The 17,378-nt window shown below is 45.0% G+C and overlaps 1 long non-coding RNA gene across 1 annotated transcript in view; it reads left to right on the forward strand.

The window, feature by feature from the left end:
* Window positions 1-4,158: 4,158 nt before the first annotated feature.
* LOC149871537 (uncharacterized) overlaps window positions 4,159-17,378 on the forward strand; it is a 36,003-nt gene continuing 22,783 nt past the window's right edge. Inside the window, exon 1 of the long non-coding RNA XR_016440537.1 lies at window positions 4,159-4,210. This is a non-coding gene — a long non-coding RNA (uncharacterized LOC149871537). The remainder of the gene's footprint in view (window positions 4,211-17,378) is intronic.

Consider the following 17,378-nt stretch of genomic DNA (forward strand, 5'->3'; position numbering starts at 1 on the left):
CTGCCACGGGGGGACACAACGGAGGAAAAAGGGAATTGAAAGGGATGCCGAGGAAGCGTCCAGGGTCTGTCCAGAGCCAGATACAGATAGAGAGGACGCAGAGAGAAGAATTGAGCCCGAGGCTTGGAGGAAAGCCTTGGTCCCCGAACTTACCTGAGAAAAGCTGGTGAGGCAATAGAGAAGACCACTCTGTCAGTGGGTCCAGTCCCGAGGGATGCAAATAACTGCTTCAGGACCCTAGAAGAAAGAGGAGATGTGGATGAGATTACACCTTCAGGAGAGGTGAGTCCATCCCGACCCTGAAGGTAACGGCAGGATTAGAATTGAGGTGCAGCTGTCTTGGGACCTGTGGGGAAGAATGGGGCAAGCAACTGACTTAGCAGAAGACCCCAACTAGGGGGCTCACAGGACTAAGACTGGACTTCCCATCCAAGAGGCAAGCAACAACAAGCCTGGAATATCTGGTGTGGTTAGGGCAGGGGATGGGGATGGGGATAGTGGAGCCCTGCGAAGATAAGCCAACCTTCTGAAACTTTAACTAAGTTGTTTGTCTCCGAAAGTGTTTGGTTTATTTATAAGAAATTCTGAAAGAAACCAGCCTCCACACTTCAGTCAAAAGTTAGTAATAAATCAAATATCTCCTTCTCTTCATCCACAATGAAGAAAAAAATGTCAGTTTCAGTTTTTCAGATGATAAATGTTTCCTTAAAAGAAGTATCAAATCAATTATCTACAGGCTGAGAAAAGAGTAACTTATTTTCAAGATGTATTTTTAAGAAAGAGTTGAAAAATATCTCTATTTCCATGGGAGGATGAAAATCTGAAGGCTTTTTAGTTACTTTTCTAGACATGAAAGGAAAAATAAGCAGAGAGAATTGGTAAAATGATGGCAAAGAGCATGGAAGCAGAAAGTAATCAGAAAATGATGAAAAAAGAGAAATTCTGACATAAGGAATGTGCTGTAAAAGCATATCATAATCTTGCCTATGCTTTCAGGTATAAAGAATTCAAGCCAGAATCTCAGTTTCTCTAATTGCAAATGTTCTTTAAATCTTTTCCAGAAATCACTTTGTAATGCATAAGCCCATACTTTGCATTGCACTTAACCGATACATGTCATTATATATTTAAATACAAAAATAAATTCAAATTGCTTGGAAATAGTTCTGTGTTTAATAACCAATTATATCCAGAATAACTCCATTGACTGAAATACAGTTAATCCATATTTGTATTACTGTCACTAAAATCACAGTTTAGCCTGTCTTCTTGAAGTTACTGGTATTTTTCATGGGGGTGTTTGATTTCTTTGTTATTTAAATGTTTTTAAGGTACCTGAGAGACATTTTTGGATCTATGTTCTCTAAAATGAAAATAGATGTTTCCACTATTTTTCCAATAGTTTAAAACATAAACATTTACTGGCAGCTACATTGTTTTCATGGGCAGAATTCCATCATGTTGTTCTATTGACAGCCTCCTTGTCCTCTGTGAACAAGCACTGTTTCCTATTACAAGAGTAGATGTTACTCCAAGAAGTTCTGATTTGGTCCATGTGGTGTCTTTAGTGGGTGTGACAGGTACCATACCATCCTCTCTTACCACGGCCCCTCCCCCCTCAACTCTCCTGCTATGACTTGATGTTATTGGGTGAAAGGATGGGTTCAGTGGTGTTCCTCTTCTTGGAGGGGGACCCAGTGACGGAGGTACTTACAGTTGTGCCATGATATTCTTTGGGGCTCCGCCTCCCCTACACCCCGTTGTTAGAGGGGGTGTTCCCACGAGTCCGCAAATCATGCAGTCGCCGCCTGCCAGCCACCTAGTGTATCCTCACCTTTGATTGGGGTGTCACACGTGTCTTCTTTTCCTGCCACGACTTTGATATTAACGGAGTTGGTTCAGTTGTCCAACATGCGCAGTCCAATTATGAGTCTCACTGGCGTTGTGTGGGTCCCGAAATTTCTGAGGGCTCCGCCACCCCCACACCCTCGCCCATTCCACTGGGATGGTAGCCGACTACCTGGTCCGGCCACGGATCCACCCGTCCCTCGGATGATCCACAAAAGAAAGATGAAAATCAAAACAAGCACTACGATCAAGAGGGCTCCCTTGATCGGAGCGGCTGCTCCAGCTGTCTGCAGCCGTCTTCCAATACCCGCTTGCCCTCTGAGGGGTCGAACCCTTTCTTGGCTTTTGACGAGCCCCCTTGGAGGGCTTAATCAGCTTCCCTCATCACAGTTAAAACTCACTGTTGAGCTTCAACCCTATTACAGGGACTATGGTACCCAGAGTCAAATAGTGTCCTTCTATTAGGGACTTTATGGTACCAAGCTTCAGCCGGGCTCCGTCTGCTCCCGGTTGGTATAGAAACAGTTCTATGCCCGCAGCGGCCAGCAGACTGGGTTCAAAACCCCGCTGGGGCTTTACCCTCTTCCAAAGGCTCCTACCGGCACTCAGTGTTGCTCGCAGCGTCCTTTGCAGCGCACGCCGGCATGCTCCATCACCTCCACGTCCTCCTTCTGGTTCTGCGCTGCTCCCGCTTGTCAGCCCTGGCCTCTCTTTTATGCCGGCGAAGGAAGTCCCGGCCCCTCCCTTCCCCACACACCTGGGTAAGGTGGGGTTTCTGCCTGGCTCCTTGGGGCTGTGGACCTGGGGCCACTGGCCTTCTGCTTAGCCTGGGAGCCAAGGAGCCTGCTGGCTCTTTCTCTCCCTCACACCCATCCACTCACCAACTGCTTAGGTGTTGGTCTTGCTGTTCCACCGTTCACTGTAAGCCCCTTTACTAAGGGGTTCAGCATCAGATTCAGCACCGGTCGGTTGCTTGGATGTTAAGGTGTCCGGAGCCCCAGAACCTGGTGCCAAGGCTGGGCTCGTGTTATCTTGCATCTCTCTTTCTCTTCCTGAGAGAGAGATGTTTCTATAATCTCTGCAGCTTGGGCAGTCAGGGACCGATCCTCCCCAGCCTAGTGCAGGGACGCTGCTTCCCTTGCTCCAGGTGCAGGCGCAGGCGCAGCTCGTGCAGCGACACTCCTGCCAGCCACCGGAGTCACTGCCTGCACTGGCGTGCTCCCTGCTGGCTTTCTCCCTCTCTCCTTTCTCCCCTGCTGGCTTCCAGCAGGGTTTTTAAATCTTCCCGCAGTGGTGTCTCCCACTGCCGCCATTGGCCTGGTGTTCCCCCGCCCTGGGAGCAGCCGTTTGAAAAGCCAGTGAAATGCCGGCTCACGCGGTAGCAGTGCCAGTTCCTGTTCTGGCTGCGTGCCTGAAGGTAAGTTCTCCCAGGCATGGGGGGTTCTGATTATCCCTCGCTGGGGATCTGGCTCTTGGGGTTTCCCCAGCCCCGGCAGAGCCTATAGGGGCTTCTCACTGCCACAGTCCTTTAATAAAATAACACACCAATGTGAAAAATAACACAAGAGTGTTCACAAAATTGATAATGGGCCTGACTGCCACCATTCAACTGCTGTGAACTGTAATGGCTACATTATGGGTTCTACTAAGCAGTACCTGAATTTTGTGAGTAGTCCCACTGATTTAAGTACTGCCTGAATATTCTGAAAGCCAGGTGTGATTCACATATCTCAAGTTGGCACATAAAATCTTGGGTAATAATTTTAATTAGGAGAAGATCAGTATTCTTAAAACAACCGTGCATTGCCCTACTTGGTCACTTATGCCTTGAGGTGTGATCTTCAGTGTGCCCACCTTTAGGACCTGACAGTTTGACCAGGTCACAAACTCTTAATGGTACAAACCTTCATCTCTCCTGCTATGCCTTGATATTAAGTATTAAAGGAGAGGGAGGTTTCCTGGTCTGCAGTACCATTAACTGCTAGCAAAGTGGTGTTCCTCAGGTCTCCACCTCCCCTTGCACCCCATCCTTGTGCCAGCCCGCTGTTATTGGTCTTAGTCAGGTTATTGACTTAATAATGCACCACATCATTGTCCCCATGCATTTGATGCATATTTAGCACAAGTCCTTAACCCGAATTCTATTCGGTCCTTTGGGCTGCAAATGCTACCTTTGCCTAAGTCCTATCCCCTAGATGGGGTTTCAAATTGACAGCATAGTCTAGAATATGCCCTTTTTTAAAGGGTTTCTGGAGAATACTCTCTCTTTGCCTCAAATAACTCATGGGTCATCATCTTCTTTCCTCCCACAGGACAATGAGGAACTCTTGATGCTCAACTAGTTTCGTCCAGCAGACCTCAGGTAAGTTGAAAGACACTGAGTCTTGATAGGGAGGGACTGCTGTTCACTCCTTCCATTCGCCCCTACTGGGACACATTGAATCAAGAGCCAGCTTCTCCACCGCTGTGCTCCCTCTTGTGGAGTTTCTATTAAGGCAGGGAGCATCTTTATGATGTGATCTGGTGCATGCCCAGCCAGCTGGAACTGGCACACAATGATAAAGCCTATGCTACTGACATTCCTGCTGGTAAGACATTCTCATAGGTATATTGATTTTGAAGACATGTTTATGTTTGTGTTTTGAGGAACTCTAAGGTTACTAATTCCACCATGTGTAATATAGAGTCTCTAGAAGTGAAATAACCAGTTGTATTTTTAAAATATGATGCCTTGTGGGTTGCCCCTTGGCAGGGAAAGGCTAGGGGAGCTGACCCTGAAATAAAAATAAGTGCAGGGATAAACTGTTGACCAGAGTGGACAGCTACATCTGGCTTCCTCTGGAAAGTCCTCTCTGGTGGATCAGGTGGCTGAGCAGATATGCTCATTTCCCTGGCTGTGAAGATACATGGCTAGAGCTGTGTGGACAGTGTAGGGCATCAGTTCGGGTGCTGCAGGACCTGATGGCTATCCACTGCATCCAGACTGTCTCTAGATGTCTCAATCCTGTCATGCCACTGGATTCAGACAGGCCTAGACAAGAGTGAGGGTGACTCTGCTCAACTTTCCCTCTCAAATCCAACTCACACACAAGTCATCAAGTCATGACATCACTATATCTTCATAGACATACTTAAGTCCTGTGGTGATGGGTAAGCAGCAAAACAGCAGGTGTGGATACACTGGGAGCTGTAGCTACAGACCTGCACAGAGGCAGTTCAAAGCATTGGGTTGCTTTTCACTGAACTGAAGCAGCAGTGGAATTTGGCAGCCCCCTGGGTGACAGAGCATCCTTATTTAGGATCACACTGCTCACACCCTTGATGTCACTCTGTAGCATGAGGACAGGGCTAGAAAAGGTGACCTAAACATTGTCTGCTTCACCTTAACCCTGGTCAGCATACTACAACTGACAGGGATCCCAGTATAGCAGTCAAAAACCACAGAAAAAGACAAAGGTGAAACCACTCACCATTAGTGAAATAAATCAGAGAGAACAGCTCTAGTTGGTGGAGAACATTCAGATAAAGGCCCTGAGTGAAACTTGCCTAGTTGAAAAGGGACAGCTAAGTGAAAATGGAGTCAGCTACAATTTCCTCTGGAGTGACCATAGTAAATAAGAATGATGTGAAGCTGGTGTTGGGTTTGCCATCAAAACACAGCTAGTCAGCAAGCTTACAAATCTCCCAAAAGGAGTGAATGATAGACACATGCTAATGAGACTCCCACTATCTGGGCAAAGATGTGCAGCTCTCATCAGTGCCTTTGTATCCACTATGACCAATCCAGATGTGATTAAGGACAAATTTTACAAAGATCTGGAGTCTCTAATCACAGAAGTGCTGAAGGCAGACAAGCTCATAACCCTTTGTGACTTTAATGCTAGAGTTGGTGTAGATCACCAAGCATGGCCAGGCATCATCAGAAAAAATTGCCTCCTGATCACCAACATAGTCTTCCACCTACCAAAATGCAACAAAACATCTTGGATGCACCTGTGCTCCAAGCACTGGCATCTCATTAATTATATCGGCATCAGGAGAAGAAATGGACAGGATGTCAGAGTGACAAAGGCCATGAGAAGTACAGAATGCTGGACTGACCACAGGTTCATAGTCTCTAAACTGAATATCTGGATACATCCCAGCAGATGACCACAAGGCAAAAAAGCTCCCCAAAAGCTCAATGTCTCCAGATTAAAACAGGAGAACGTGAAACAGGCATTTGTTGAAGAACTGGGCAGCCAACTACTAACAACTGATGTTAACTCCAATAACATTGAGAAAAATTGGGCATCCTTCAGAGCCTCTGCCTACTCAGCTGCACCCAATACCTTCAGCCCCACCGCACATAAACATCAAGATTGGTATGATGAAACTGATACTGACACAGGGAGACAATGGAACAAGAAACATGGGCTTCATAAGGCCTTCTTAGAAGACAGTACTTCAACATCTATGAAGGCAGCTCTCAATAACATTAAGAGGATTGTCCAGTGCAAACTCAGAGAGATGCAAAACTCATGACTGATTAACAAGGCAGATGAGATTCAGTCCTACACAGACAGGAATGAAATGAAGAACTTCTATGATGCTCTGAGGAAAATCTACAGGCCATACTGAGTGCTGATGGCACCACACTGCTCATGGACAAAGGAAAGATACTGCACTGTTGGGCAGAACCCTTCAACAACATCCTCAATCAGCAGTCATCTACTATTGATGACTTACTGCCCCAGGTAGACACTAACATATCTCTTGCTGATCCTCCAATGCTGACTGAGGCTGTGAAAGCAATTAATCTGCTGTCAAGTGCTAAAGCTCCTGGAGCAAATGCTATACAAGGAGAATTCTACAAGGCCAGAAGCTCATACATGGTTTTGAAACTGACTGAACTCTTCCAGTCAATGTGGACTCAGGGTACCATACCTCAGGAGTACAAGGATGCACCCATCATTCACTTGTACAAGCAGAAAGACAACAGACAATCCTGTGACAACCACCAGGACATCTCCTTGCTGTTGATAGCCAGTAAAATCCTCACCATTTTAAAGAAAATTCCACTGAATCACCTTGTACAACAGGTTGAACAAGGGCTCTTGCCTGAGAGTTGGTGTGGTTTCAGGAAAGGATGCGGGACCATAGACATGGTGTTTGTAGTTCGCCAACTTAAAGAGAAATGCCAGTAACAGAACTCCAACCTGTATATGATCTTCACTGACCTGACAAAAGCATTTGATACAGTCAGTCAGGAGGTCCTTTGGTAGATCCTGGCAAAATTCAGTTACCCAGAGAAATTCATTGCAATGGTTCGACAATTTCATGATGGCACATTTATTCACACTGTGGATGACAGTGAGTCATCTGAACCATTCCCAGTCACCAGTGAAGTCAAGCAGGGCTGTGTGTTGGCTCCAACCCTTTTCAGTATGATGTTCTCTGCCATGCTTACAGATGCTTTTCGTGATTGTGATACTGGGATCAACAGTGGTTACCGGACTGATGGCAAACTCTTCAATTTGAGGCAAAGACAAAGTTATAGAAAATGACTGTTCGTGATCTTCTTTTTGCTGATAACTGTTCCTTGAATATCAAATCTGAGTCTGACATACAACGGAGTATGGACCATTTCTTTTTACCTTGTGACAACTTTGGTCTCACAATCAACACTAAGAAGATAGAAGTAGTGCTCCAGCCTGCACCAGGAAAGACTTATGTTGAGCCTACCTTTACAGTTAATGGCCAAACACTCCAGGCAGTGGACAAGCTCACCTAACTTGGCAGTACACTATCACATGCAGTTCAAATGTGTGGGAGTGCAGAGGCATCAGTCAACATACAAAACTGAAGGTCTACAAAGCCATTGTATTGCCAATCCTGATGTATGCATGGGAAACCTGGACAGTGTACAGACACCATGCTATAAAGCTGAATTACTTTCACATGGGCTGTCTGAGGAAACTGATGAGGTTAAGGTGGCAAGACAAGGGCCCAGACACTGAGGTTCTTACATGGGCAGGCATTCCAAGCTTCCACATTCTGTTGATTACATCACAGATTAGATGGGCAGGCCACGTCAATAGGATGTCAGATGAGTGACTGCCAAAGAAGATCTTTTATGGTGAGCTACAGGAGGGAAAGATCTGTCAGGGAGGCCAGAAGAAATGCTACAAGGACTCAAGTCATCCTTGAAATATTTCAACATTGACCTGAAGTCTTGGAAGATCTCATTTAGGATTGTTCCATCTGATGAAGCTTCATCCATATAGGAGCTACCATTTTTGAGCAGGGAAGAACTGCTGAGGCAGAACAGAAGTGCAAACATCATAAATCTTGCAACAGCAGCACATGCGCTGTTGATTAAGTAACATAAAGTGGCATCTCTTGCTCAGCGTGCCATAGACAGATCAAAGCACAAATCGGCCCTGATCAGCCATTCATGTGTTCACAAAAACCAAACCAACCAGTGATGTCATGGGCCATCTTCAAATTTGAAGGACAAACAACAACAACAACATATGAGTACACTGTGGGCTCAATCCTTGATGATGACTAGAAACAGCCATACAAGAAGCGGTAGTAAGTTGAGGTAGTTTTCCTCCACATCTGGTTTGGTTGTGTAGTTAACTGATTACAAATTCCTGTAAACTGTGGAAGTAGGTTCGGCATGGCATAGAAAAGATATAACCAGAACCATCTTGCTCCACCTATATCCCCTACTCAGGCAAGAGGGCAGAATGATTTTATAAAAGCCACTATACCAGTTGTGTGTCACCTGAGAAAAGCCCTGGGGGGGGGAGGGGTCATCCAGGGCCACTTTCTATCAGTACTGTTGCGTAGTGGTGATACTGTGCTTGATTTGGCCTTATACATTTGTACTGTTCTATATTTTAATTTCATGTAACTGTGAACTACAGATACAGAAGCCTGAGAAAGTGCCACAATAATAATTCACGTCTGAAGGTGATATGATTGAGGAAATTAATTAATTTACTGTTGTGAGGATTTATGTCTAAAGAAAAACTTATTTGGCATATGACCAAACTGTTGGTAGCAGATTCACTTTTCTTAACACTTTGTACTCAAATAAAAATTACAATTTCTGATTTTAAAATGATAAAAGCAAATAAATGTATGCATGTATAGGGGGCAGGGGATGGAGGGAAGAGAGAGAAAATATATGTTGGATAGGCTTCCTTCTTTCGTTTTTCCTGTGTTCTACTGCTTTGTCAACTAGTTCTTTGCAAGATAAGGCTAGGGAATGTGGTTTTATGGTAAGATCTGGCTTTTACGTCCTGACCTCTTGCAAGTTACCAATGTCATATAGGGTCTACCTATAAGATCATAGGATCATAGGAAAGTAGAACTGGAAGGGACCCCATGAGGTCATCTAATCCAGTCCTCTGCTCAAGCCAGGCTCATCCCTGACTCATCCCTGTCAAGTATCTAGCTAACCTGCTCTTGAACATTCCCACAGATGAAGATTTCACAATTTCTCTAGGTAGTCTGTTCCAATGCTTGATCACCCTTATAGTCAGAAAGTTCTTGCTAATCTCCAACCTAAATTTCCCCAGCAGGAGCTGGAGGCAATTGCTCCTAGTCCTCTCCCCTACAGACAGACAAAAGCCCATCTCCATCCTCCCTGTAATCACATTTCAGGTATTTGAAACTGTTATCAAATCCTCCCTTAGTCTTCTCTTCTCCATAGTAAATACTACTAGTCCTTTTATCCTTTCCTCATAACTCTTGCCTTTGAGATGCCTAATCATTTTTGTTGCTCTGCACTGGACTCTTCCCAAAAACTGTCCACATTCTTCTTGAAATGTGGGGCCCAAAACTGGCAACAATACTCCAGGTGAGGCCTTACCAGTGCTGAATGGAGCAGAACAGTCACTATCCTTGATTTGCAAGTGACACTCCTGTTGATACAACGAAGAAATGCTGGGTTTTTTTGGTGATGGTGTTTGGTTTTGGAGGTTTTTTTGCAACAGAAGCACACTGTTGGGTCATATTCAGCTTATGGTCTACTGTAACCACAAGGTCCTTCTCTGAAGTACTGCAGCTTAGCCAATCATTCCCCAGATGTTTGTGAGTTAGTAAGAAAAAACACTCCTGAGGTGAAAAATTTGTTTTTTCTACCTGCATTTTTAGTGGTTTTCTGTATTGTTTTGTGATATAAATATAGATATTTTGTACAGTATTTTCTCTTTGTTTTAGTGAAGACTTTTTGACCTACTCTATATAAAGAGAGATGTCTTGTTTTCCAGTGTGGACTCAGTTATTTAATGTATCTGGGTATCATTTATTTAATTAGAGAAGGGGTATAAATGTTCTCATGCACAGCAAGCACCAAATCCTTTGCTCTTTTTAATAAGACAGCATAGAGAAATCTTTGTGGCACAGGTAACACAACTTCAGTTTGTCCTAGGCTCTCCAACATACAGCAGCGTTCCAGGGTAGGCTAGAGATAGGAAGGGTGTATCAGGAATGGGGAACTGAGGATGTACATACCCTGGTCCTAGGTGGTGGAGTGGCCCTTTAAAGGCCATGACCTGTTGGTGCAAGATAATTTCTGGTGGTTCCAAAACTGGAACAGTTCTAAGGTTTTTTTTGGTTTGTGCCAGGAGTTGATTCAATTTCTGAGAGATCTCAAGATCTGCATGAGTGTAAATGTGGTAGAAAGTCACCTGTATATTGAATGTTGTCCTGATATATCTAAAAGTATAGCTTGTTAACAAACACATTTTTGATACATTGCCCTCTTGAATTATGCTTTCAGTAGCCCTGGCATATGTGGTAAACGTGCCACACTCCGGAACAGTGTCTTCAAATTCTGGGTGGTCTGCTTGCTAAACCAGAAGCAGTATAGCCATATGGAGCACCTAGACACGTGTCAGATGTCTACTCTGATGTGTCCTAATTAGCATGCATTGGAACAAACTCCATTAATTGAGTAGAATAGGTGTTAGTTGAAGTGCCCCTGCCACCATTTTGAAGTGCAGGGCACTGAATACACATGACACTGTGGCTGCTTTAATTAGAGTGACTCTCAGAGCTGCTCTAATGAAAGTGCCTCCCCCACCTCCACCCCAGAGCATGTTGTAAAGCTGCCCATGGCTAATTCAGCTGAATTAGCACTGCTGAGTTACAATGCCAATTATCCAGCCCCATTTTCATTATCCCACTCACCTGTGGTGTCAGCTACGCTGCTTCTAGTTTAGGAATCAATCTTCGTGGAGCAGGATCACATACTTGAGAAATGCCGCTTGGGAGAACAGGAAGTTACTGTGTAGACATAGTATTATGGAATGGAAGAATCAAATTCAGTCTATTAAAAGCAGGCAGTACATATGGTGAAGTGTGCTTATATTTTAGGGGGAAGATGACTAATTCAACAAGTCTAAAATTAAATCAGTAGAAAAGGTTCAATTCCAATGATAGTTTTCAAGTACATTTTGAATTTGGTTGTTAAATATTTAGAAGGAAGCAATACAAGAACTTGTTTTTGAGTGGTGTGGGGCTTTTATCCCCTTTCTATTCATGTGTCAATAGGGAAGGTACAGCAATGATGGGGGAGGAGGAAGAGGGGTACAGGGATAAAACCAGATGCCAATACTGCATAAAAAGATTTTAAAATATTTGGTAGCTGTACAATGTAAGATTATCAATATTCTGTTCCCTGCCGCTTCTGATCTAGAAATATGTAAAGAGTTGATTATATTGTTCCTGGAGAAAAATGTATGAGAAGACTTGTTTTGGTAAGGCTTTCTTGTTAAAGAATGAATTTGTTCTGGGAATAAGTTAAGAGGCAGAGGGCTAGACAGCCCAGTTAAAGTTTGCATTCAGAAACGTTCCCTCTATCAATTCCCTTTTCAGTTCTGGAAACTGGATGTCTAGATTTCCCCTGAGGAGACTCAAATTCAAGGAGAATCTCTGACAATTGGGAAGCAGGAGGCAATAAAGGCTTATCTATACTATATCTTATTTTTATACCATTATGGTATGGTACGCCTTCCTTTTTCCACTCCTATAGTTATATTGCCATAAAGGTGCTTTATAACATATTGGAAGAGAATAAGCTGTGCCACCATAAGACAGTCTAACCTTTATACGAATATAATGACAGTCACTCTGTTGTACCAGCACAGTGCAATCTTTCTCATTCATTTACTGCTTTCTACTATTATTCCCTTCTTTACATTTTACCTCTTCTCTTTCTCTTAACAGTAAAAGCTTATGCAGAAAATGACATTTCCCCCCTCCTGAAAATCTTCCTCTTCTCCTCTACTCAATTTTTCTGTTTTTCTCTTACCTTTAACAAAAATCCCATAAAACGTCTATCTCAATAATAGTCACCTCTTTATGTTAGACACAGCCAACCTTCCCTGCATCACAGTCTTTTGGATAACACTGTATGCTAACTATGGGTAAATATTGACTCTCCTGTGAAGAACAGTGTAATTCCTGCCAGCATTCTATAAACTGTATCAGTGGTCCAGGGAGGTTCCTCTTAAAGGGATGATTGGAAGTTCTGCTACTGGGCAGTGACGTGCAACCAAAGGGTAAAGGGTAAAAAAACCTCTTCACCTTAAAAATATTAGGCTAGTACCACAAATGACTGTTTTTAAATAGGGCAACGTGGGTGGGGGGAGGGAAGGACCTAAAGCAAATGGTCACATGAGGTTTTTCCCCCTCTTGTGATTAATTTCTTGTCCTAACTCTTCAGATAAGCATAACAATTTATTCATTTAGAGACCCACAGAGAAGACCTAAGATATCTTGGAATGTATTGTCAATATTGTTACAACCCTGGCTGTTTTCAAAGTAATTAGATGGTAAAAGATGTAGGATCTTTGCATTGTGGGAACAGAGGACAGGTTCACAAACATCGCTGTGTGTTCTTCCATTAATTACACTAAGATCTATTGCTGTTATCCAAATAAATAGCTTGAGGACATGACTATTAACTGAGCATAGAATCAAACAAATAGTTCCTTGAGAGAAAATAAGTTTGACAAGCTAAGAATAGCGTAGCATTTCTGGTAAACAGAGCGCATATTTCTGGTCAATATGTTACTGTAAGTATATGCGGGCAATTCACGTTTCATTTGGGAAAACAAATGTAACCATACAAACTATTGTGAAACAAAATGGTTGTGCAGATTACACTAGATAAATAATTTGCTTGCCCTGGATATAAATAAATGTACTTAGATTTCCTCACATATTTTTAGTGATTAATTCTAGCTGAATATCTTTGAACTTCTAACTGCTATGGTTATAGTGAGAAATCACAGTTAATGGCCATAAATACAAACACAGGGGTGTAACATGGTCCACTGGATGCATCATCAGTGTAAAATTTGGGAGATCTGGGTTACTGACCTGCTGTGTAATATTGGGCAAGTCACTTGAGCTCTCTTAATCCTCCTGTCATTTTGTTTTTCACCTTTTAATTTGCATTCTAAAAAGGGCAAATATTGGCTCCTTGACTATAGAATAGGCTATCTTTTGACTCCTTTTAAAGAGGAGGGGTGGCTGCTGCTATGGAGCTTACATCAGCTGTTACAAAATAACTGTTACCATATTTACCCAAATCCAAGACATCTTCAAGTTAAGATTACCCCACCCCCGCTCCCAATAATTAATTAGATTCTCTACATGGAAAATTATAAATTTGTGTGCCCTCCACCCTTTGCCTGTCCCCCGTACCACCGGTCCCCTCAGTACCTGCCCCCACCTGCCACTTGTCCCCTGCTCCCATGTACCCCTCCTGCCCCCCTGGTGCCTGTCCTCCCCTTCCCCCATTCTCACCCCCACTTATCTTTGGGGTAGTTCTAGCCCCAGCTCCAGCCCTATAACAGTGGCAGCAACTCTGGGCCTGGTTGGAGCTGGGGCTGGGGCCCAAGGTAAATGGTGGGGGGAGGGGGAGCAGGCTGCATGCCCCTTACCCCCATGTAGGCTTATTCCCACTGTGAGCCCCCTCTTCTACTATATAAGCCACCCCAGCACAGGGCAAGTAGCAGCTCAGCTCTGCTTCTGTCTGCCCTGGATATACTTGAATCTAAGTTGAGGCTCCCTCCCCATGTTGATTGGGAGGAAAAAAACTCATGTTGGATTTCAGTAAATATGGTATCTCTACATGCTTCTGTAGTTAGCTAAAGTGCTCTAACTTTAATCCTGTTTCATTTAAGGCAATGTTTTTGTTATACTGGTATTCCTACAGAAGCATGCAGAGGCAACATTTGCTTTCTAACAGTTTAAATCAGTATTATTTGATAAGGTCATTTCTTACATCCATATATGCCACTTGCATAGTTCAGACTTATGATGCTTTGGTCTTAGTGCCTTACTAATAAATAATACTTAACCCACTTTTCACATGGTAAAGTGCATAAGCTAAAAATCAGTTGTCAGCAACCAGTTTTAGTCTAGGATTATTCTCATTTTCAATTTTATAAAGTAACTTTTTATTATGGTGCTGTGAAAAATCCTTCTAGGCCCATCAAGATGTAATATTGAATAGTGCATCGTATGGGTCTGATTAGGATCCATTGTACAAGTTACCACTTTGCCTGTCACTTGCATGATTTCACTGATACCTGCTGTTCAGGATGCTAGCCTATAACATTCACAATGCAATGTGAAAGATGCCCTCACACTTATGGAAAAGTTTGGGTAGCAAAGAGGAGGAGGGAGATTAAAAGTGTGTCCAGACTGTGAAATAAACTCCCTTCAGAAGGGGTGAAATCACCTACCCTGGAAATCTTCATAGATTCATAGAACTTAGGGCTGGAAGGGACCTCGAAGATCATCAAGTCCAGCCCCTTGCCCCAGGAGTAGGAAGTCGGGTAGGGTCAAAGGATCCCAGCAAGATAAGCATCCAAACGTGTCTTGAAAGAGTCCAGAGTAGGCACCTGCACCACTTCTGGAGGGAGTCTGTTCCAGGTTTTGGGGGATCAGACAGTAAAGACATTTTTTATGTCCAGCCTGAAACAGTCCTGTAGAAGTTTATGACCATTAGTCCTTGTTTTACCTTGGGGCACTCTGGTGAACAGATGTACTCTCAGATCCTGATGTACACCCCTTATGTACTTATAGGCAGCCACCAGGTCCACCCTGAGCCTGCGCTTTTCCAGGCTGAAGAGTCCCATGGCTCTTAGTCTCTCTTCATAAGGCCTATTCTCTTGCCCTCTGATCATGCGCGTGGCTCTCCTCTGGACTCTCTCAAGCTCCTCGATATCCTTCTTGAATTGTGGAGCCCAGAACTGAATGCAGTACTCCAGCTGTGGCCTCACGAAGGCCAAGTACAGTGGGAGGATGACATCCTGAGATTTATTTGAGAAGCATCTATGGATGCAAGCCAGAATTTGGTTAGCTTTACCAGCTACGACATCACACTGGTGGCTCACATTCATCTTGTGGTCAATTATGAGCCCCAAGTCTCTTTCAGTAGTGGTGTAAGGAAGCATAGCACTGCCAAGCCTATAAGCATGCTGCGGGTTTTTTTTCCTTGAGGTGGAGTACCTTGCATTTATTGGTATTGAACGTCATCAGGTTTGTATCTTCCTACTTACCAAGTTTATCCAAGTCATCCTGGATCCCAAGCCTGTCCTCAGGTGTGGATACTATGCCCCAAAGTTTAGTGTCATCAGCAAACTTAGCCATAGTTACATAGTTTCATAGTTGGTAGGGTCAAAAGGGACCTGAGCATATCATCAAGTCCGACCCCCTGCCATGGCAGGAAAGAGTACTGAGGTCAAATGACCCCAGCAAGGTGTTTGTCAAGACTTGTCTTAAAGACCCCCAGGGTAGCAGCCAGCACCACTTCTCTTGGTTCCAGATCCTAGATGCCCTGACAGTGAAGTAGCGCCTCCTGATGTCTAATCTGAATTTACCCTCTGCCAGCTTGTGACCATTATTTCTAGTCACTCCTGGTAGTGCTCGGGGAAGCAGGGACTCCCCCAGTGCCTGCTGGTCCCCTCTGACTAGTTTGTAACAGGCCACTAGATCCCCCCTCAGCCTTCTCTTATGGAGTCTGAACAGGTTCAGGTCCCATAGCCTGTCCTCATAGGGCCTGCCCTGCTGTCCCCTGATCATGCGAGTGGCCCTCCTCTGGACCCTCTCCATGTTGTCCACATCCCTCTTGAAGTGTGGCGCCCAGAACTGGATGCAGTACTCCAGCTGTGGCCTGACCAGTGCCTCATAGAAGGGGAGTATCACCTCCCTGGACCTGCTTGAGATGCATCTGTGGATGCATGACAAGGTGCGGTTGGCCTTCCTGACTGCATCCCCACACTGCCAGCCCATGTACATCTTGGAGTCAATCATGATTCCAAGATCCTTTTCTGCCTCTGTACTTACAAGAAGGGAGTTCCCCAGCTTGTAGGTATGGTGCTGGTTCTTCCTCCCCAGGTGCAGCACTTGTCAGTGTTGAATGCCATCCTATTCTCGTCCGCCCACCCCTACAACCTGTCTAGGTCCGATTGTAGCCTATTCCTTCCTTCTAATGTGTCCACATCCCCAACATCTTTGTGTCATCAGCAAATTTGAACAAGGTGCTTTTTACCCTCTTGTCCAAGTCATTGATGAAGATGTTGTACTGTGCGGGCCCGAGGACCGAGCCCTGCGGAACCCCACTGCCCACATCCCTCCAGGTCGAGAAGGACCCATCCACTACCACCCTCTGGGTGCGGCCCTCCCGCCAGTTGGCGACCCATTTGACTGTGTGGGTGTTTACACCACAGTCCCCCTGTTTCTTAATGAGAACAGGGTGAGAGACAGTGTCGAAGGTCTTCCTCCCCAGTGGAGTCTCCATCTGTGTGGAGCCCAGAACCATGGGTTATGTCTGGGTGGAGGCCTCTGAGGTGCCAAAGGGGGAGGCCTCAGACTTTGAGGAGACCCTCAGGGTGCAGTGTGTGCCCATCCACATCATGCCACTGGTAGGCTCGATACTGATAGTACTACCTACCATAAGGGCACACTGGTAGGGCCTCAGGCCCTCCCACTCACCCTTCTGCACAAAATCCTGTTCATGAGGCTCCAGTTGCATGGCTCTCTCGGGGCTGGGCAAAGTAGAAGCTGGGGGGGGACATGTCCCTCCTTGGCTCTGACTTAGCTGCCCTGCAGCTGTCTGGGTTGGGGTCCCTCCCTCCCTGCCACAGGCCCCACCTACCTCTGGATGCACCGGGGATCTGAATTAGGGTGCTGCTGGGGTCCCTGGGTTCAATGGGGGGCACAAAAGGCTTCTGCCCATGTGGCTCTCACTGGATCTGGGTACAAACTGCGGCTATGCCATTGGCAGGCCCTTTTTAAACTGTGTGCATGTGCAGAAGGGCTTGGCAATGTCACCACACCACTCCAGGGCCTGTGGGATCCCTGCTTGGCTCTGACTCAGCTGCCCTGCAGCTGTCTGCGTTGTGGTCCCTCCATCCCTGCCACAGGCCCCACCTAACTCTGACTGTGTTGGGGGTCTGGGTTGTGGTTCCACTGGGGGGTCTTGGGGGTCCCTGGGCTCAACGGGGGTGCAGAAG

Source organism: Crocodylus siamensis, chromosome 2 (genome assembly GCF_052110815.1).
Source record: "Crocodylus siamensis isolate JL-2025a chromosome 2, ASM5211081v1, whole genome shotgun sequence".
Lineage (NCBI taxonomy): Eukaryota > Metazoa > Chordata > Crocodylia > Crocodylidae > Crocodylus > Crocodylus siamensis.